General features: G+C 43.7%; 1 protein-coding gene and 1 long non-coding RNA gene across 7 annotated transcripts in view; one reads left to right on the top strand and one right to left on the bottom strand.

Annotated features, from left to right (window-relative positions):
- Nucleotides 1–22,989, bottom strand: part of CYP19A1 (cytochrome P450 family 19 subfamily A member 1) — a 130,224-nt gene that overhangs the window by 91,269 nt on the left and 15,966 nt on the right. The gene's annotated exons all lie outside the window — the stretch shown is intronic.
- On the top strand, nucleotides 1,867–10,359 carry LOC118551088 (uncharacterized). The gene is made up of 3 exons (XR_004924906.2): nucleotides 1,867–2,052; nucleotides 3,291–3,329; nucleotides 9,911–10,359. It is a non-coding gene; the product is annotated as an uncharacterized LOC118551088 (long non-coding RNA).

The raw sequence follows: 22,989 nt of genomic DNA, 5'->3' as shown, positions 1-22,989 counted from the left end.
GCAATGGGAGAAGATCTGGGGGTGGAGACCCAGAGAGAAGAGCCAGGAAGCTACATCAAGAGAAGGGCTCAGGAATGATGAAGGGACTTACCTGGGACCTATTCTGCCAAACTGTTAAATGGAAGACTGAGCCCCATGGACTGACATGAGGGGGTAGATATAGTAGGTGGAATTCTAAGATATAGTAAGTGGAATTCTAATTCTACTATAATTAATTCTAGAGTAGGTGGAATTCAGGTCCCCAAGATTGCAGCCCTCTGTAGAACCCTCTCCCCATGAGAGTGAGTAGGATTTGTGAAGATATAATTTCACACCTGTGATTATGTTACCTTATATGGTAAAAGGGGTTTTATAAACGTAATCAAGGTCCCTAATCAGTTGACTTTAAATTAATTAAAAGGATGATTATCTTGGGCCTGAACTAAGCAGGTGACCTTTTTATTTTTTATTTTATTTTTTTTATTTTTTTAAAGATTTTATTTATTTATTTGAGAGAGAGAGAGCATGGGGGGGGGGAGGGTCAGAGGGAGAAGCAGACTCCCCGCCAAGCAGGGAGCCTGATGTGGGACTCGATCCTGGGACTCCAGGATCATGACCTGAGCCGAAGGCAGTCGCTTAACCAACTGAGCCACCCAGGCGTCCCAGCAGGTGACCTTTTTAAAAGGGTACAGGTCTTCCCAGAAGTCAGAGTGATTCCAAGCAGAAAAGAGGCTCTCCTATTGACCTTGAGGAAGCAATCTGCCATGTTGTGGAGAGAACCACATGGCTAGGAACAGCATGTGACCTCTAGGAGCTGGAAATGAATTGAACAAGCAGTGAGCTTGGAAGAAAACCCTAAGCCTCAAGTGAGATTGCAACCTTGGCTAACACCTTGATTCCAGCCTGGTGAGACCCTGAGCAGCTATCCCATACCTGTGCCCAGACCCACGTGGGATAATAAATTTATGCTGTCTTAAGCTTCTAAGTTTGTGGTAATTTGTTATGTAGCAACAGAAAACTAGTTCAGTGGGTAAAGAAGGAGTAAATGTTGAAGACGGAGGAGGTAAGATCTAGAGCCCTATGAGAAGCTGGGGAGCAAGAAGCATTCTGGTCAGCTGGTCAGTCAGTGAGAGGTGCTGAAGTATAAAGTCAGGCAAAAAATCCCTGCCTACTTCCTAAGGATCCCTGTGATAGGAACTGAACCCATGACTCTTTCTTTCTCAAGAGGAATGGTCAGGTGAGTGGTGCGGGCTGAGGCTCTATGACTTTTCCTGCCCAAGAAGAGAATGGTGGAAAGGAGATAATCCAGAGATGATGTTTATATACTGGGGAGATGTCAAAAATGTGTTTCATTCAAAGGCAAATACTTCATTTTTGTACCATGAAACTTGACAAGTTTCTTCCTGAAATTTAGTTGTTTTCTAGAACTTTCTTTCATGTTGTTACTTGCTACCAAAGATGCAAAAGCAAACTCTTGCATTTTGTGGTGCATTTCAATTCCTTCAAAATATTGAAAAAAATCAAAGTATAGCCAGTTTATTTTTCCCTTCAAAGGAGCCAACATTTGATTTTTCTTCTTCTTTTAAAAAAATTTGGGTCACACTGGTGAATCATTTCAATGTTTGAATCATTTTAGAAGGTCCAGAGGGACTATTTCTTTAACACTGGAAATAATCAGAGGTTATACACTATTATACATAGGAAGAACAAATAGCTTTAAAAAAGAAATCCCTCCATCTCTTTTTCTTCTACCATCTCAAGGACGCTAAGTCTTCACTGAAAATAATACACCATTTTTAATGACAAAATTATCTTCATACGAAATTTTAAAGCTCTAGTAAATTGTGCAATAGAATATCAAGTGCCTATTCTGTGAGAAAAGTATGGCATAGTGCTGTCACATCCACAGGTGGAAGCAAATTACAGGCATTTAAAGACAATTAACAATACAGGATGATTATATGTGGCACAAGGAGTCCAGATAATCAACGGTATAATTGCAGGGGAAGGAAGAATTGCCTAGAGTCCAGGTGACCAGCCCATCTTTGGAGGAGGAGTGATCTCCCATCAGTGGTAAGGACTGAAAAGGGGAGGGCTGGCGTAAGGCAGGAAAAAGTTGGGAAGGTTGGAAGAGTCTAGACATATTTGTGTAGCAATAAGTAAATCAGTTGAAGTTAGGATTCATGTCAAAGGAAGTAGGGGAGATGTTGGGAAAATATTACTGAGTCTAGGCTTTTCCTATATGCAACGGAAAGCCACTGAAGTCTTTTGGATCCAACAAAAGAAAATATTTCATGAAGACCCGTGGTCAGTTGTGTTTGTTTGGATTGGTGGCAGAGAGCCTATTGGGAGTTTATGGCAAAAGTGATAAGGTCCCAACCAGGGCAGGGGGAAAGGAGATGGGAAGATGACATTCAAAATATAATATACAGACAAATCCAAAAAAAATGTGATACCTCTCTAGGGAATTTATTGATATCACAAACCTTCAAAGATTTTGGCCAAGACCCAGCTTGTTTGGTGGGGACGAGTGGTCTCAGGCAACCTTCCTTTCTCTTTGCAGAGAAATATAATTGTATGTGAGCTTACAGTGACGTTTTTAGAGAATCAGCTCATGACTAATTGAGAACTTCAGTGGGAACTAGGGATGATCCCACCACCCTGCTGCTACTACTCCCCACCAAGCAGTCCCTCCTCCATCCCCAAATCACTTTCATGGTCAGAAGAAGACGTCCTGGAAAATGATCCCACCCTTACCTCACCCTTCCTTTCTTTGTCTCATGGTCAGTTTCTGAATTTATTTTTGAGAGAGGGAGATAAGAACTTGCTTGAATTATACTCCAAGGAGATACAGGTCTGGGGAACCTGTGGTTTGGCTTCTCAGTGGACTTTCTCTCTCTCTTTCTTGTGAGCCCTCAGATCCCTCTATTGGTATTTCTTCCCCCAAATCCTCAGAATGACCCATATGTCACACAGAAAACCTCTGTGGCTCTAGTGGTGTGAGAAGGGAAAACAGTCACCCCAAAGTCTTAAGGCTGGTGCAGAGGAGAAAACAGAACCTGTACTCAGGATACCTAGGTTCTAGTCTACATTTTCCTTGTCATGACCCTGAGAAAATCACATCACCCTTGAGTCTGTCTCCCTGTCAACCATGTAGGAATCACAAAGCTTATCACAAAGGTGTGCTGGATTGTCATGAGGATGGTAAGATAACTAATACACAGAACACACTTGCTGATACATGGCATCTACTTGTGATAGCTAAATGGCTGACCCTTATTCTTTCTCCCGCTTTTTATCTCCTTTCCCAGATTCAACACACCGACATTACTTTGATGTAGAAAGAGAAGGTAAGCACAAACAATGAATCATGGAACACTATATCAAAAACTAATGATGTATGGTGATTAACATAACATAATAAAAAAAAAGCTGAACATATGCCTACCCTAAAAAAAAAAAAAAAAAAAGAGAAGGTAAGTGCTTTCAAAGAGAAAAGATAGCAGAGATGGCCTGGGGGAGTAATCTTCCTTATGAAGAACTTTGTCCTTGGCAAATGGCCTCAGCTCCTTCCACTCATTTTTTTTTAAATATCAGATTTCATCCTTTTTTTTCCATTTCAAGTGCTACTCTGGATACCCTCAAATGTCTTAATTTCCCTTTTGAGTTCTGGAGCCCCAAACCTGACTCTATTCTCTAAGACTATTAGGCAAGAAGAGTATTACATGGAGTAATCTTGGCATTTTGTAGAGTTTACAAAACTAAAAGTAGTACTTTATATACTGTTTTGTAAAAGTGATTTGCTATTGGTTCTCCTCAGAAGAGAGAGACAATCTTTGATAGTTGTTTTCTAGAAAGGGAATGCCCCAGAATCAGGCTGGGAAATGCTCTCTAACAATGTGTTGCCGTTCTGAGGCACACAAGAGACCTTAAGAAAGATTTCAAGCTTGGATCTCAAATTTCTAGTCCAAATTTCTGTTATTTCACTGAACTTTGAGCTCATTAAGGGCAGGGATGATGTTATAGCCATTTTTGTAGCTCCAAGATATAGCACATAGGGACATTCAATACACCTTTGTTGAATGAACATCTATATCAAGTATCAACCCAAGTAAGGCAGAAAACTTGGAGCCGTAGACTCCTGGGACCTGGCACCATCAGACCAGGGGATATAGGATTCCTAAATACAATAGTTTCTATCAGTGGGCCTCTGCCAGTAAGTCCTAGGGGAGCACCAACCAAAAGAGATGGATTCTAAGTGTGTGGCTAGACTTCCAGGTCCAACCAAATGGAGGAGGGACACGGTACTCTCTCTCACAGTGATTTACAACTAAACACTCTGAACAAAATATAAACACACAAAGCAATTAATTAAGGACTCTGAAAAGTAAGTAAAAGCAAGTAGATTGGGGAAAGAAAAACTCAATACATGACCAACATGGTGGCAGTGAGTTTCTTAGAAATTTTCTCCTGGCTTTGACCTGAGGGTGAGCTGACTCATGAAACTGCACAGCAGTCATAGACAGCAACAACCGTAGGAACCAGCCCATCTTCCTGGACAAATGACTTGGAAAAGGGGCCCTTGCAGCCAGAGTGTGTGGGGAAAATTCTTTTTTTTTTTTTTTTTTTTTAGTTTTTGTTCTCATATATTTTCTCTCTCAGCTCAGTCGCAAGGCCAGATGCAGCTTCCAAACTACATTGCCATCCCCATAGCAGCAGCTCGGGCACCGAAAATCCCTGTAAATCTGTACCTCTGGATAGAAGAATGTAGAAAACGGACCCCTGCTATGTGAAGAATATAAGGGGAGTCCTCATTTTTTCTCTTTTCTCTTGCCACTTTATCCAGAGGGCAGGCCTAGTAGAATGAAACTTTGTGATGTCATTGTGTTATCTTTTCCCTTGAGAATTGGTCAGATTTTCCTGGTTCTTATCACATCGGGTAATTCTGGATTATATCTTAGATATTTTATATGGAATGTTATGTAACTCTGGGTCCTGTTAAAATCAGAGCATGATTTTTGTTTTGTTTCGTTTTAGCATTCAAGCAAACCAGTTAAGTGCAGACTGCAAGTCCTGTCTCACCTGCTGTCTGCAGAGATTCCACTGTCAGTTCAGGTTCCAAAGCCTTTGCTGTGCATTTGGGTGTATTCCACACATGCAGAGCTTAGAGGTAAAGCCCAGGACTTATGTTGGTTCATACATGGAATCCCTTTCTCCCATTCTTTCCTCTCCAGGATTTCCCTCACATTCTTCAGCTCCCAGAATCACCTTTCTCTGGTCTCCTGGACAGAAAGATGGGGCTCTTTCTCAGAGTTATAGCCACTCATGACATCACAAAGTTTCATTCTACTAGGCCTGCCCTCTGGATAAAGTGGCAAGAGAAAAGAGAAAAAATGAGGACTCCCCTTATATTCTTCACATAGCAGTTCCCCTGCCTGGGCCTCAGGTCCTCATCTAGAAAATCTCAGGGTTGAACTACATGATTTTCTAATTTCCTTCCAGCTCTAAAATATCACCCATTATCAGCTCTTCTGTGAACTTTTCTGTTCAAAATTATAACATTATCAAAACCTAATGCTATGAAGCAAGAAACCGCTTTCCTGCCAAGTCTTTTCACCCTTTGTAATGGTGCAAATGACTGAAATGGAGATGCTCACAGAACAGAACCAAAAATGAAGTTTCGTAGCAACCAGAATGGAGGTTGGCTTTCCCCAACAGCTTCCTACAGAGCTGTTTGAGCACCATGGGAAGCCTGGAATTCATTGCAAAGGAAAGGAAGCTGTCAGAAAACTTTTCACTCCCCATAAATGCATTTCCAATCTTATGTTTCTCAGAAGCTAAGGAATGGAATGGAATGCCCCTATGGCCTCAGATTCCTAGTTTGATGTCAAGTCTTGTCAGAATAGGTTAAGTCTGTGTCTGTAAACACAATAACTACCACTTACATAGCATCTTAAAGTGAACAGAACAGTTCTCTTTCATGCATAATCTCATTTCATCCTCCCAACCACCAACCTCTGCAATAGGCTGTAGCAATCACCTCCTGTTTCCTCAGAGGAAACAGTCTGAGAGAGGTTGAGATTTTTACCCCAGGCTATCTAGTACTAAGCTTGAGAACGTGCCAACTCTGTGGCTTCCAATTCTGTCCTCTTTTGCCACCACCAGGAACCAGAGGCCCTAAGCAATGCCCAGAGCCAAGCTGTGACCTGCAGCTACTGGGCAAGAGGCCAGTTACTCCACATTTTAAGGCAGGTGTAGTACATTAGATCCTTCAGATCATTCCTCCCAAGAGGAACACAGTGTTAAGAGTTGGCTCCAGGGGCGCCTGGGTGGCTCAGTCGTTAAGCGTCTGCCTTCGGCTCAGGTCATGATCCCAGGGTCCTGGGATCGAGCCCCACATCGGGCTCCCTGCTCCGCGGGGAAGCCTGCTTCTCCCTCTCCCACTCCCCCTGCTTGTGTTTCCTCTCTCACTGTGTCTCTCTCTGTCAAATAAATAAACTCTTTAAAAAAAAAAAAAAAGAGTTGGCTCCAATACACTCTGTCCCTCTCCCAGTCCCTCATTGCCACTAGCCAGGCTACTTGGCATGGAGAGGCTCTCTGATATTATACACAAGCTCTTTTGAAAATGTCTTTCCTCTCCTCCTTCCAGCTGCTTGAGAATGTGCTTGTCTTTGAGTCAAGTAGGCTTGGGAATTGGTGGTTGCTTCTTCAGGTTTTGCCATTGAGGGGCCTTGAAGGGCTTTGCTGCTTGGCCCCCACACGGGCTTCCTCTCTGCTCTTCTCTCCCCTGAGGAATTGCTCCTCCCTCCCATTCTTGCACATTCATTCAGCCTCCACTCTGCATTGATGTGCCCGGAGGTCGTCCTTCCCTCCCTTCATAAGCCAATTTCAGCTCATTTATTCACACGTTGTCCCTTCGTTTTCAAGAAAAATACAAAGTAGTCCCTTTGAGTATTCTGAGTCATTGCATACCATCATTTCAGAACAAAAAGATGTCAAAAGGTGGGCGGGTTCATTTCATCTAGCAAGGGAGTAGGACTTCTTTGTTTTACCCTTAATGACTCATTCAACCTGAATCAAAGCTGAGTAGTCTTGGCCTTTGAACAGGAGGCTGGGGGGTAAGGGGGGAGGAGCAGCTAGGGCCATGTCCATGTGGCATGGAATGGGCAGAAGGAACTGAGAAAACAGAATGGTAGATGGTGTCATATGAAGCCCTTGTTCATCTCTGGATCTCTATTTTCCCATCTATAAAAACCTCAAAAGGATCACACAAGAGTGGGTTGGGACTGGGGTACATGACCTCACTATAACTATTTTCCTGAATCACTGTGCTTTCCTACTTGGGCATTGGAAACTTGATTCAGGAAAGGAGGTTCAACCCTCACCTGGCTTAGGTACCTGAAGAGGTGGAGAGAGGAGGCTTTGCTAGCAGACTTAGGTTTGGATCCTGCCTCTGCTACTTCCTGGCTATGTAACCTTGGGATAAGTATTTCATTTATAAAAAGAGAATAGTCTTTATCTTGATAAGGTCATTGTGAGGATAAAATGTAATATCTGCCACAGTTATCTCAGGGACTTCCCTGACTCACATACAGGATATATAGGACAGAGGACAGGTAAGCTGGGTGGGCTTGGACAGTCTTTTAATATCCCTCAGTTTCTTCTTTGGTAAAATTGGGATAATAACATGCTTTGCAAGAGGTTTCTGAGTGTTAGAGATGATATAGTAAAGAGTCCAGCATAGCACTAGGACCTTAAGTGGTGCTGCTGGTAAATTAGAGATTATCAGTATTTACCTTACCTAGGGCCAGTGCTGGGTCAAAGCAGGAGACAACAGTGGGTTTTGAGCCAAAGAAGGTGGGACCAAGATGCCATCAGTATACAGGCTGGGCCAGTACCTAGAGATGTGGTGCAGGGTGCTCAGACAGGGGATGGTGTCTGGCAAGAATTCACACCCCAGGACCAGAGGGGCTGCCCCACGTACCCACACATACAGCTATATTTTCCACAGTGTTGGGTTCAGGCAGTTTCCCTGATGGGTTCACAGGCCTCAGTACAAGCTGCCAGACAGGGCTCTGCAGAGGCCTAGAAATAGGGTAGTAACACCCTAGGGCAGTAGCTCTCAACATGAGGACCCAGGTCACTGCAGAAGATTCACAAACATAAAAACATTCCTTTTGGGGAAGGAAGACTTTTTGTTTTGTTTTGTTTTGTTTTGTTTTTTCCTAGTGGAAACTGGGATCTATAGGATTTTGGTCATGCTGGGCTGTCTAGTGGTTCACAGACCTCTTGAGGTTCCAACACAAGTGGCCTTGGGGTACACAACTCTGAACCAGTCTGGGAGAGCAATGGGATTGTCTTCCCAGTCCCTCCCTTCAGCAAGTTTTAGTTGCACACCCTGGAGAACCAGGTTTCAGTATATCTCCCCCAAAAAACCATGACCAAACCATCTGCTAAACAAATCACACACTGTTCTGTCTCAATAATCTTACTTGCGTCATTGTGCAGCCTGGAATGTCCTCTCCACTCACCCAAATCCCATCCACGTAAAAGGCCCAGCACCAGTCCTAACTCTTCTGGGAAGCCCTCCAAAATCTTTCTAGCCCACAGAAATTATCCCTTCCTCAGAACACATGATCATGCCACCATTTTCTTTCTGGATAGCTCTTATTCTATGGTTTTGTTTGTTAGCATCTGTCTTTGGTACTTTTAATTTTTTTCTTCATAAATATTGGTTTCCTCCATCTTTCTCATTTCTTTCTTCCAGCTAGTCATCAAAGCCTGTTGGTTGTACCTATCAAAATTATCTTAAATCCATCAACTTCTCTTTACCTCTCAGGGTCATTCTCTGGTTCAGGCCACCATTACTGCAGCAGCCTCCTGAGAAGTCTCTTGCATCTGGATCAACCCTTCCAATTCATTCTCCACCCTGAGCCCAGAGGACTGTTTCTAAAATATAAATCTGTCTCGAGATGCCTGGGTGGCTCAGTCGGTTAAACACCTGCCTTCCGCTCAGGTCATGATCTCAGGGTCCTGGGATCGAGTCCCACATCGGGCTCCCTGCTCGGCGGGGAGCCCACTTCTCCCTCTGCCTGCCTCTCCCACCTGCTTGTGCTCACTCTCTCTCTCTCTCTGACAAATAAAATCTTAAGAATATATAAAAAAGTAAAATACAAATCTGCCTCAAGCCCTTTATCCCACTAGCCTCAAGAGAAAATATAAACTTTCCAACAGACTTTTCAAAGGCCTTCATTTACTGGTCCCTGCCCACATTTGCAGTCACGTTTCTTAATATTCCCCTCCCCCCAACCCCTTCCACCATTATCACAGGCCTGCCACATTCTGGTCATGATAAATCCTTATTAGCTCCTCACACACACACTCTCCTGGACATTCTATCCGGATTCTTCTTCCTTCCCACCCACCATGCCTCTCACACAGCACTTGATTCACCTACACATATTCAGTCTTCCGGTCTCCAGTTCAATGTTCTCTCATCCACTAAGCCTTGACACCTGCCGGCTCCCCAACACACACCCCAGTCTCGGTGACCTACCCAGAGTACCTTGTCCCCTCCCCATCGCCATACTTTTAATTCCATTTTATAGTATTGTTTTATACTGGTATTTGTCCCCCAGTAGACTATAAGCAATTTCAGAACAGAAAACATATCTGCACAGTTTATTGTTGCATACCCAGTGCTGGGCCCAGTGTCTACCTTTCATAGATGCTCAAGAAATAATTTTTTAATAAATGATGAAAAGAATCTATACATCCAAATCTTCAAGGGCAATAAAATTTTATGTGCTTCTCTGTATCTCTCTCCAGTGCCTGATTCAGAGGCCTGTGTATTCTAGGTACAGAGGGAAAAAAAGTAATGCCCTCATTTAAATAGAATGCTCCTCTATTTCTTGGTGTTTCCCTTTCCCAGACTGAAGGCTTTTTGAACTACATGCTGACAGGAATGCAGCTGACAACATGGTGACCTAGATCTACTCCCAGGGGTGCTAGATGAGCAGGAAGACCCACAAAATTCAAGGCCTTCAGAAGCTGAATGGACCACTCATCAAGGAGGAGCTGGAAAAAGCCTTGATGGAGTCCAGAAATTCAAGTTCTCATCCTGGCTCTTTCATTCAATAGCTCTATGACCACAGACAAGTCACTTAGCCCCTGGAATTCAGTTTCCTCATTGGTAAAATGTGGTAAGGAAAAGGACTGATAGTTTATCTTCACATATAGCTCTGAGTTATCATTCACTAATAAACATGTCACCACATTCCCACCAGAGGTGAGGAGGAATTGGGCTGTTTCCAGCCTAAAGATCAGGATACCCATATCATTACAAATAAGGTAAGTGTTTTTATAATTATACATATTATATGAGGCTTTAAACTTGGTAGTGAGTTTTCATATTTTTAATTCTTAAAGTAACTGTGGCAGAGGCAGCTATATGGGTATATCAATATCCATTATTCCCCTCTTGCCTATCAATTCATTAGAAATGGCAATATGCCCAGTTAAAAACCATATTCCCCAGCCTCCCTTGTAGCTAGAATGATCATGTGACTAAGTTCTAAAAGATAAAATTTGAGCAGAAATGTCATGTGTAGCACCCACGTAAAGCCTCTCTAAAGGGGGAGAATACACTCTTTGCCTTCCTTGTCCTCTCCTTTCTGCTGGCTGAATGTGAACAAGTTGCCTGGAACTTGGCAGCCATAGTGGACCATGAGGTGATGGGCTAAGAATGGTGGAGCAGCAGGACAGAAGGAGTTGGGTCCCTGACACCTGGAGCCACCATCCCAGCCCTGGGTTATTTTCTATTGGACCTCTTTGCCATAAGAGAGAAATAATTTCTATGTTCCTTAAACTACTGTTATTTTAGTTTTCTAGTCACATGTAAACCTAACCCTAATTGATAAAATAATCATCTATTTTATTCAAGACCCTGTGCTAGATGTTGCAGGGGATATAAAGGTATATAGGATTTAAATACACAAAGAGTTGGGCAGGAAGGCTCTGTCTGGTATGAAGGAAATGCTGAGAAAGGTTTGGCCTGGCTGGGCTGTGTGGACATGAAGGGAATATTATGGAAGGAGCTAAATGCCAGGCTAATGACATTGAACTTGACCCAGTGATGGGCAAACAGCAGATAAGCTTGCCTCCAATTTGCGAATGAAGAAACCCAGGCCTTGGCAGATTACAGGACTTGTTTAAGGTCATCCAGCCAGTAAGCTGCAGAGCCAGAGCCGATCTCAATTCTACTGACACTTGTGCCAGTGCCATCCCATAGTCTGGTGTCCTTGACAGAATCTGGGGCAAAAAGAGTAGGAATGGAGGTTTTGCACTTTGACACAGCCAGGGAACTAGACTGTGCCCCTCCTCATACCCCCACACCTTTAAGAGGAAGATTTGGGGGGGTTGTTAGAAGTTTAGGATCCAGACCTACCTTGAAGTCAGAGGGACCCTTCCTCGGCCTCTTGCTTAGCCACCCCCATGAGGCTACAGGGGCCAGGGTGCTGCTTTGCTATGTGGTAAGTGCCCATGTGTCAGGCACAGTGTTGGGCACTCTGTACACATTATCTAATTTACTACCTTCAATAGTTTAACAAGAAAGTTATAATACCACGCCTATTTTACAACAAAGATGAAGAAACTGAGGCTCTAAGAAATGAAACCACCTACCCAGAGTCACTCAGTTGATGGCAGAGTTGAAGTTCAAAGCCACATTTGTTCAACCAAGCTGTGTTCTTAGCCCACATTCTAATGTCTTCTCAATCCCTGCCAAAGCATGGAATAGTCTCCTATTACTACTCAGACACCAAAGACTTACCTAGTTTGATAGGTTGACCAGTACCAGATTCCCACTGTGTGCATTCCACCTGCAGTCAGGAGTCAGCATCCTATCCAATAATCCTATCACCCATGCCCTACATGTGACCCTCACATGGGTGAGGGATCTCCTGGGGAGGTAGACCCACAGATGCCCAGATCTTTGTAGCCTCAAGCCTCCCAGGGTTCTTTGTCTTGGTTGGTCATGTGGCAAGGGTGTCAGAGTCCTCCCATTCTAGGTTCTAGAATTCACAGTTTCCAGTGAGCTGTTTCATGGAATCAGGGACACTGCATTCTTTGTGTCCTTCCTGTGGCTGTCATGGTTAAAATGCATTTGTTATGATTTGCACTGACATTCATTCAATAAACAACTGGTCATTGGAACTGAATCTCCTATCATTGCCAACATTTGGAAAGTTGCGTTTTATTTTGCTGGTTATCTAGTGTGCATCTTTCCAGTAATGTGGTATGTCCAGTGTTCCAACACAAACCACAAACCCCTAAGCTGACCACACTGGTTTTCTTCTGGAACTTCCATAGGAAACACCCTGAGATGTAGCCTGCAGAGCTGAAGCTGACTGATGGGCCCCTGTCCCCTCTGTATTCTCTGCCCAACAGAGACCAACTGCTTTGTCAGGTTTTGCCCTGGGTCATCACCAGGCCATCCCATTCTTGTGCAACCTCCCTTCCTATTGGAAAAACACTCTTCCTTTCCAAGCTCAGCCTGACTCTCACCTCACACACTCTTGTTGCTAATCAGGCTGAAGATGGAATATGTTTCCCTTGTTTTAACTAGATATATTAGGCTTAGCCTAAGTCTAGCAGATTTGAATAGTTATTGATAGAATATTCATCCATTTCCTTGTAAACACTATAATCAACATTCCTATTCTCAGATGCAATACTTAGAGCATCTGAAATCAGACATGAAAGAGTAATTTAAATTTGTTCATAACAAAGTTTTCTGAAGATATAAGCAGATTCTGTCAGATGCAGAAGCACAATTCTTACAAACACTTTCATGCATTGTAGTGTAGTCAAACTATCTCACCAGAGCTTGTCATTACACCTTGTAGAAATTCTTATCGGTGGTTCTTATACAATCCTCATAATCTGCCATTGTCACCCAAAAGTGATGGCCAGTTATGCAGTTGGATCCACACGATTACCAAAGGCTCACTGCTTCCTTGACTGCAACATTCTCATTAAAATTATGCCCTAGATGTTTCATATATGGCAACACTTGACATATGTCCCCCCAGGAAGCATCAGCAGTTGGTGGACATGAAAGGACTTTGAAACCCTGTATAACACTGTACGATGTGTCAGCTGTCCTTTTACATGGTAACAGATGGTGGCCAAAGTCCAGCTGGGTGCAAGGCCAAGCTCTACCTCTTAATTGTGGTGTGATCTCTACTGGGTCATTTATACTCTCTCACCCCCAAGTTTTTCATCTGTGAAATGGAAATGATAATGCTTGCCCTACGATGAGGTTCAAATGAGATCATAGTTGGGAAATCCCTTCAACATTCAAACGTTAGCGATTTTATCACACACATTAACTTTTAATCTTCACAACAATAGGAGGTAAAGGTCATTTTCCCCTTTTACAGACGTGGAGACTCAAGTGAGTAGGCACTGGAGGGCCTGGGATCTGCACCCAGGTCTCCCTGTCTGATGCTCTTTCCTCTCTGGGAGGAGGCACACTCCATGGCACCATCCCTGTTTATGGCTCTGTCCTCTGCACACTGCGAACAGCACATCATTGAGCTGTTGGCCTTAAGTCTGGCACCAAATCAGTCCTCAAGAGCCACACAATGGGGAGAAGGGGACCAAGGGAAGGCAGTCAAGCCCCTGGGGCCTCCACTGTCCATGAAGCCTACTCCCAGCCCAGCTGCTTGATTTTCCCCAGGACAAGTACCTGTGGAGCACCTGCTTCCACCTCAGCCCTGGGGAAAGCAGATGGGATTCTGTGGCGCTGCCCTCAAAAGGCATGTCATCTGGTTGAGGCAAGAACTCAGAGACACAGCAACAGTTGAACACAAAACAGTACATGTTCAGGTGCCAGGTGAGTAGGAAGGACAGAGGGATAGACACTCCCAGATGCTCCATTTGGGAACCGTAGAAATTCTTGAAGCTCTCTGTGGCCCCAACAAGCCCAAGAAATACCTTAGTTTGGGGAGACATGGAATCTACATCATCCCTCCTCTTTCCTCAACCCCACTCCTAAGGTCCCTTTCAGCTATATCCCTTTCTGTCCCCAAAGCTGTCTCCCTTACTGGTCTATAGGCTCCACAAGGTTAGATGGCAGACGTTTCCATTGCCATGTGCTCTAGACCTGCTCCAGAGTCCATCCTCAGTGAACATCTACTGAATTGAACAGATGTAAGTAGAGCACATGGACAGCAATAGGGACTCAACCTCTGGCCTATGAAAGAGTATGCAGGCAGGCTGGACTCTGTCCTGGGAAGGGGGAGGCCTAGACCCCCATGGAAGAGCCAAAGGAAGAGAAACCCATCAACATCCTATGAACTAAATGGAGAGAAATGCTGTTGAGGAAAAAAACCTGATAAATGAAATTCCTGAGAGCCGAAACTGTCAGGGAGCAAACTCCTCCCCTTGTGTGAGAGGCGGGAAGGTGGTGTTCCAGCCACCACCAGCCAGAGCTGGGCTGCGCAGGTGAAGGGGCCACTTCCTGCACTTGAAGTAGACTGAGGGGAGCCCTGTGGGCACCTTCCTGCCTCACAGTGGGGGACTCATGGGTGAGTTTTGAGGGCCCTGACCTCTTCAGAGGAAGGAGGCCTAATTGCAAGGTCCAGTGTTCTTCCCTGATCTTCTAAAGAGTGAGTGGAGAACAAGCGGGGGCTTTCTCTGAGCCACGCGGAAGCACAAAGGGAAATTAATAGAGAGCTACTTTATGCAAACACCTTTCTCTTTTTGTATACTATTTTTAGAAAAACTGCTTTGGCATTTAGAGGTAAGTTTTACAGAAGAGTTTGTTGCTGCTGCTGTTAACCATCCAAATAGTAAAAGCCAAGTGGAAATAATCAAATGTCAGTAATACCACCAAAATGCTTAAAGCTATCCACAAGGCCCCCTTCAGCCATCACATTTTTAAACTTCTGGAAGTGTAGAGAACCTGCTGAGAACTTGTCATAATCTAATGCTTGACAAAATGTTTTCCACCTTCCCTCCCCAACCTCTGCCATTAGGGTTTTTCAAGTGCACTTGATTGCAACAACTTTGGGCCAAGCTAACTCACTGTGTGGCCTTGGGCAAGTCCCTATCCCTGTCAGTCTCAGTTGCTGATTGTAGCACCTCTAAGTTTCTCTCCTGCTGAAAGGGGCTCCTTTTCAGCACCATTGAGTCCAGAACCAGTGATCCCATTAGGAAACAATGTAGCTCCTAAAATTATGGGTCTGCAGGGAACATATCCCACTTCTGGCTGAACTGTTCCCAGACTGCTGCTAACACAGAGGCTCCAAGCTTTCAAGCCTCAATAATGGCTCCAAGGAATTCAGTGTTTTCTTTTGTACCAAATGACTGCTGGAACCACAAGGGTCCTGGACAGGCCTTACTTAGCTGGCCGAGTAAAAAGAAAGAAATTGACTTTCTGCCTTCTTCCTGCATTCTCTTCCAGTGGTCTCCTGGGCCACCTTCTTTGGACCTCTCTCCACACCCCTACCACCATGCCATCACCACTGCAAGAGTTTGGGCTCTTGGGTGGCCTATGAGTGCCTACCATGCCCGGCCCTCTCCAGCCCTCTCCTTCCCTGCCTGCTGAGAAGCTCCTTCTGTAGGAAGCTGCTCTCAGGTGGGAAGGAGCCAACTGACTGATTCACACTGAGACGTAATGCTTCCTAAAGAATTAAATGCAGATGTCCTATAGGAGAAAAAAATCCATTAATTTCCCAAAGAAATTAAAGAGTAGAACTTGAGGCATCAAAGATGAACCAAGAGAGGAAGATGTTTTATGGCATGGGAGCTTTCCAATACCAGATTTTTGGATTTGGGTGTGGCTCTGCCCTTTCTTTTACAAATGTATACTCTGGGGAAATTTGTTTAACCACCCTAAAATCCAATTTCTAGAACTATAAAATGGCCCTGGAGCTACTGACCTACCCTCATGAGATAACAGAAAAGTGCTTGCAAATTGTACAGTTCAGCATAGAGCCCCCATGCCCATGCCCTGCTCCCCACCCCTAGTCATCTCCTTCTTAGCTCCACTACTCACTCCCACTACCCTGAGAGCAGAAGGAGGGAGAGAAAGATGCTGGCATGTTCCCTTCCAGCCTTCCCCACACTTCATCCCCTCCCCAACTCCTAATCAGCGCAGGGATTTTGAATGTTGTTTTTGTATGTGGATTTTCCCCTGCCCCCTAGATGAAGCGCTCCAAGTCTCTGAAACCGCAGGGTTTCTGACACACTCTGCAACAGGACAACAGAAGATGGGCGTGCAGGGTGGGAAAGAGGAGGGTCTGCATGGTGGACAAAATCAGGAGACATGAGGGTCATGCTTTTTTTTAAAAAAACCTGCACAAAAATGTGTCCCTTTTTGACACTATTCCCAACATCTCTCAGTCCCCTTGAAGACTGGGCAGCACAATGACATGCATGGTGCTATTTTACAATCAGGCAGCACATGGAATGGGGCTATTCCCACATATTCCTCAGTGGGGGACAGCCCTCCAGCCCCAACAGAGTTGACACTCTCCTTATTTAAATGTAGGCATTTCTCATCCCTTCCAAAGATTAATATTTATGAAGTCCTAACTTGATGGGAATTATTCTAGCTATTCCTAATTACTATTAGGCTTATATGTTAACAATGTATTCCCAAGTAAGTTTGGGAATTGGTCTAAAAATACGAACATAGAAATAAGAATGAATAAAAACAAAGCCAATTCAAAGGACACTAGAACATTGCAAAGAGGGAAACCATCATGTTTATTAAGCCCCTGTATGATGAAATTAGGTAATGCATGCTGGGGAACAAGGTCACACGCTGAGCAGAGCTGGGTTAGAACTGTGTTCGTGGACGGTTGAGAACTTAACAGTAAAATAATATAAACTAAAAGATAATTATGAGCCAAAAAAATAAAAAGGCAAGTTCAAAGCTGGTTCAAAACTAAACACCAATCTAAATCCAATTAACAAACAAATAGATGGAAATGAAATTTAAATGAGAAGAAGCATAAGTGGAAATGCAAATTTCAGACAGGCAGAGTAAATGTGAACTGAACTCCACTTAAGCCGTCCACTGATCTGGAGTTTTTACTGTCAGCTGTGGGCCTCCTACCGGGTCATAATACCAAGGAAGAAGTGATTCTATATTGGGAAAACAAGGTTAAAGACAAGAACAATAACAGAATGCTGGGGCTTGTGTTTGACACAAATTGAAGGCAGAAGTGGAACCATAACCTTATTTTTGGTGAAAATCACCAGGAAGAATAAACGAAAGAAAGGCGTTCTTGCTCCCCTCTCCACGAAAAGGAATAAAATGCCAGTAACAAGAAAAACAAAGTAAGAGAATTCCTGAGCCAACATCAACTCTGCTTGTTGGGGTGAGTGCTGAAAGCAAGTTGCTCCAGGGTAAGACACTTACAGTGGTTCTGGAAAGCCACTGAGGATGGAGGCCCTTTGGATGCTTGTTGCTGGCAGGGCAAGAGGTTGTGAGGACCAAGGAGACACAGAAGAAAGCTTCCATTGTAAGGACCTTGGCCTGAGGATATTCACCTCCTCCACCGTCTGCCATCTCTGCTCTGTCCTCTTGGGCTAGCAGCGTGACACTTAACCTTGGGGCTTGCCCCTCATGTTCACCCGGCAAATAATGAAGAGACTTCCTGAGTACCCCCAGTTTTCCCAGTTCGGTTAGTGTAGGTGTCTGAATCAGGTTGCCACACAGTAAAGACCTGTTTTACTGAACACTATCAACTCAATTCATAGTTCACCTGCACCTCCCAGCGATGGCTTCCAAGATGCCAGGGTCAAAGCTCTTCTAGGAAAATGAAGGAAGAGAAGTGCCTCTGCAATATTTAAGTCAAATTTTAGGTCTCCCGGACAACAAGAAATGAGACTTGAGCAAAATTAATAGGAACGAGACATGGACCTTACAGTCAAAGAATTTTGCTGGTAGAATTCTCAACTACAATAGAATATAGAAGGTGGCTCGAGTTTAAATATTTTACTAGTAAATCCCACAGATCTAGCCTCTCACTCAGTGTTTTTATTTTCTTTATCGGAACCATCCAAAATCATGCCAAGTACCTAAAGAAAGCAACAATGTACCTATGACGCCGCACTGTCCTTGACTCTCAAAAATAGCAAGTTATAAAACTGGAGAAGAAAATGCCCTTCCTCAAGCCCATTGGCCAGAAACATAGAATTTTGAACCTGGAAGAAGCTTTAATCGGACACCCAGGTTTGGGGTAATAATACTATCTGACAAAATGAAGCACAGGGTCTCGGGAAGAGGCCAGTGTGCAATGAAGGGCCTTAAAGTGTGAACATCCTTAGTTTCATGGTATATCTACCTCTGCCAATGAATCACTGTGTAATTCATTTAAGTAGTCATGTACTGCACTTTGTTGATTCATAGACTTTTCAACCTGGAAATATCAACTGGCTTGTCCATTGCCACACAGCTAGTTGGTGGAAAATGTCAGGGATCAAGCCCAGTGTTTTGAACTCCTATCCAGAACTGTGTCACCTCTACTTGCTACATCTGCAACTACTTTGTATACACCCCGAAACATTCCAAAGTACCACATACTTTTGGTTTCAGGCAGTCAATAAAAGGTCTTAATTATCTAGCATCAGGAAAGAGAATAAACACATCTAACATTTAGAAATAAAGTAATTTAGGACTTAGTCCAGCCCTAAATGAAAGCCAGTGGGTGATACATGGCACCGTATGTCAGGCTGGTTAACAGCCTAGCTCTCTCCTGCTTGTGCTCATCATTGTTCTCCATTTCTTCCAGAATCAGGTGCCAGGGCTAATTAAATTTCTGATTAAAGTCCAAGGCATCACTGGGAGTTCAGCTGGCCAGCTGGCTGGGTATAAACAGTCCCCTCTATTTGACTTCCAAAGATATTGGCATTATATTGGTAGAGCCATCTGTTAGACTCCCCCAAATCATGCATTCACTTATTCATTCATCCATTCATTCACTAATTTGTTCATTCATTCATTCATTCTTTCAACATTCTTAATGAGCACCTCAGGACATGGGACACACCAACCTCTCTTCTCAAGGAATTTACAGTCCATTTGAGGAGGTAAGAAATGAACTCATGAAAAGAATTTGAGGTGGAGCACTTGTAGGCAGAGCAGAGGAGGGGGGAGAGAGAGCTTCCTCAAGGGGGACCTGATCCAGGCAGCCTTCATGGAGGAGGCAGGGTCTGTAAGCCCCTGGAAGGTAGATAAAAAGCCCTCTTGATCTTTCCAGCGCTTGATTGAACAAAGAGATATCTCAGTGACACTCGGTGACATTAACCAGTTGCTTAGAGACTTATTAATTTCTTCTTTTTTTTTAAGATTTTATTTTTAAGTAATCTCTACACCCAACATGGGGCTTGAACCCACAACCCTGAGATTAAGAGTCACATATTCCACTGAGAGAGCCAGCCAGGCGCCCCAGGACTCATTCATCTCTGAAGTTTCCCCAAAATGGAAGATAAGATTATTGGGAACCTAGCCTCCTCGCTACATGCAGGCCCTTTGGGGCCAGGCTTGGGCCTGACAGGTAGATGAGCATCTGTTCAGAAGCACTGGTTCATTTAGAATAGTGGCTCTCAGCCATGTTAGATCCAGTGCCTCCTTTTATAACAAATAATTTTTAACTCTCCCTTTGTTGTGCTCAAATGAAAACCATAAATAACACAATCTGCCTACACACAGAATTTTCCCTCCAAAATCCATAATTTAAAAAAAAATTATAAATAATGCACTCGCTGTTATAATCAAAGAGCAAAGAAAAGTAATTTTATAGTAAAATATTAAGTATTTCAGTACCTGGAAAAAATGTGTACACAGCTACACTGGAAGACCTAATGAGTAGTTAGATGTTTGCACTTCTGTGCAGAATCACCATGAATGCAATATTTAGAAATGCACAGATCCACATGTATTTTAAGGGCCACTCAAATACTGATTGGCATTGCTATTCATTACATGATTTTCCAGAATCATGGGGATACTGGGGAACAACCCTTAGTAAAGTCCTGAACAAAATGTGCCACCTTCACTCAATTTTTCATTCCTAGAAAAATTCAGTTCCTGTTAAAATTGAAAAAATCCTTCATGTCTATATGTAAAATGGAGTTGGATGCTAGACCCAGATAATTACAAACAGGGTTTTCATGGACATAAACATCTAGTGGGACGTTTGAAAGTCATGCTGACAGTACCTTGTGGTAGAGACTGTCCTGACCACGGCAGAACATCTGATGCCCCCATCCAGTGGCACCCCCCCATCATTGTAACAAATTGTGATGGTGACAAATGCCTCCATAAATTTCCAAAAATGCCTCTTAGGGAGTGAAACTACCCTTTCTGGGAAGCCTATATTAGAGGGCAGGTGTGTGATTGTGTGGTGTGTGTGTGTGTGTGTAGTTTATATGCATCTTCTAACAGCTGGCGGTAGAGATAACCTGCTCACCCTTTTGCCTCCTGAGGTGGTTAATTTTGTGTGTTGGGGCACCTGGGTGGCTCAGTCGGTTAGGTGTCTGACTTCTGCTCAGGTCATGATCTCGGGGGTCCTGGGATTAGAGCCCTGCATCAGGCTCCCTGCTCAGCGGGAGTCTGCTTATCCCTCTTCCTTTCCTCTGCCCTTTCCCCCACTTGTGCTCTCGCCGTTTCTCTCTCAAGTAAATAAATAAGATCTTTTAAAAAAAATTTTTGTGTCAGCCTGCGAGCTATGGGGTGCCCAGTTATTTGGTCAAATATTATTCTGAGTATTTCTGTGAGTGTGTTTTTGGATGGGATTAACATTTAAATTTATAGACTGAGTAAAGGAGATTGGACCCTCTAATGTGGGTGGTCCTCATCCAATTAGTTGAAGGCCTGAATAGAACAAAAAGGCTGATCCTCCTAGAGTAAGAGAGTAAGAGAATTCCTTAGATTGCCTTAAACTGGGATATCAGCTTTTTCCTGCCTTCAGACTCACACTGAAACATTGGCTCTTTCTGGGTCCGAAGGCTGCTAGCATTCAGACTGGAACCACAACATTAGATCTCCTAGGTCTCCACCTTGCTAATTCATCCTGTCAGCCTCCATAAAAACCTTAAGCCGATTCCTTATTATATAGATATAAAATCTATATTTAGCTATGTATACATCCTATATACATAACTATATACAGCCAATAGGATGGGATACTTCTGTTCTGTTTCTCTGAAGAGTTCTGACTAACCATTCCCATTCAAGTCTGAGTAATGTCTTTGCCCTGTATTGCCTTCTGTCCTCTGATTCCCCACTTCAGCGTGCCGGGCTCTTGGCTATCACAGTTTTTGGTCCACCATAAGACACTCTGAAGTACTATATCAGGAGGCTCCAGCTGCAGCACATAGGACCCCACCCCAAACTTAGCATGAATCAAGCAATGGCAAACAGAAAGGGGAAGGGACCCAACAAGGCACCCTTTAGAGCTGACTGACTGGCCCTGAAACTTTGGCCCCTTTTCAGTGTCTTCTTGGACACTCAGGCTTGGGTCCTCTTGTGAAACAGGGAGAAAGGGCTTTTGGGAGAAGACTGGTGGCATTTTGATTACTTTGATTTACTTTGATTATTCCCCCTCCTAAATAAATGAATTAATTCTGTGGTCAGGAAAGGAGTCTCAGAAAAAAAGTATAGCAAGAGTATTTCATCACATATTTACTCAGTCATACAAAAATGTATTGAATGTCTACTGTATGCCAGGTTGGCATTAAGTTTTGAGAACATAATGTTGAGGAAGATGTAGACCTGTCTTCAAGGAGCTCACGGACTGGCAAGGAGACAGACAGGTAAAAGGCAATTATAAAATAATGGAATGTACACCAGGATGGGTAACACAGTTGCAGTGGGAGCACATAGTTAGGACAACTAACCCTCCCAGGGAGGTGGTGTCAGGAGAGAGGAAAGCCCACCAGAGGAAACAAAGAGGTGGGTTCTGAAAAATGAATTAAAGCTAACCAGACAGGGAAAAAAGGCAGAGAAATGAGTGCTGCAATGGCATGAAACAGGGAAAGAGCAGGCACCTCCCAGAAGCTAGAAGAAGGGATATAAGGTACAGGTGTGGAGGGGGGAGAACTAGGCTAGAGAGAGCAGGAAGGGGTTGGATCGTGGGACACCCTGTGTGGGTCATGCAAGCCTGCTTGGTTTTCACCCTGAAAGCAATAGGAAGCCATTGAAATATTTTAAGCAGGAGAGTGGCATGATCAGATTTGTATAATAAACTTACCACTCAGACTGAAGAATCGAGTCTGGTTGCATAAACTAGCAGACCAGGAGCCGGAGGAGCACTCAGGAAAGTGTTGCAGTAATTTGGGGGAGGTGTGATGGGGACCCAAATTAAGGCACAAGTCAGGGAGGAAGGAAGGGGTATGCAGAATATCAAGTAGAGAAAATATTTGCATACACACACACACACACACACACATATACACATAACTGATCAGTAAAACATGAAAAAATCTTGTTATAACTAATAAAGCAAAAAAATAAAATAAAATGATATGGTACTTTCTTCCGTTGACTTCATAAGGGTTTTTGTTTTGTTTTTAGGGAATATAGGATGTGTTGAGTTTGAGTCCCTGTGGGTCTCCAAACAGAGCGCCCCCATTGGTAGTTGGCCCTGTGGGTCCAGAGTTCAGGAGAGAGGCCTGGGCTGCAGATAGAGTTTGGGAGTCATCCATAGTAGGTGGCAGTCAGAAGCTTTGGAAGTGAGCTAAATCACCAAGGGAGAGTCTGTATAGAGAGGAAGTAGGCAAAACCCTGCAGAACACTAGCAATTGAGGTGAATAGGGGTTAAACAGTTGAAGGAGGCTAAGAAGGAATTGTCAGAAAAGTAGGAGGAAACCTGAAAGAAAATAATGTCATGGAAGCCAGGATAGGAAGGAATGCCACGAAGGAGGGAGCGATGAAGACCACCAAAGGTTGCAGAGAGGTCAAGTAAGGTTGACCTTCAGACTGAAAAGTGT

This window comes from Halichoerus grypus, chromosome 8, assembly GCF_964656455.1.
Source record: "Halichoerus grypus chromosome 8, mHalGry1.hap1.1, whole genome shotgun sequence".
NCBI lineage: Eukaryota > Metazoa > Chordata > Mammalia > Carnivora > Phocidae > Halichoerus > Halichoerus grypus.
Note: the sequence above shows the minus strand (reverse complement) of the source record. Positions and strands in the feature narration are given on the sequence as shown.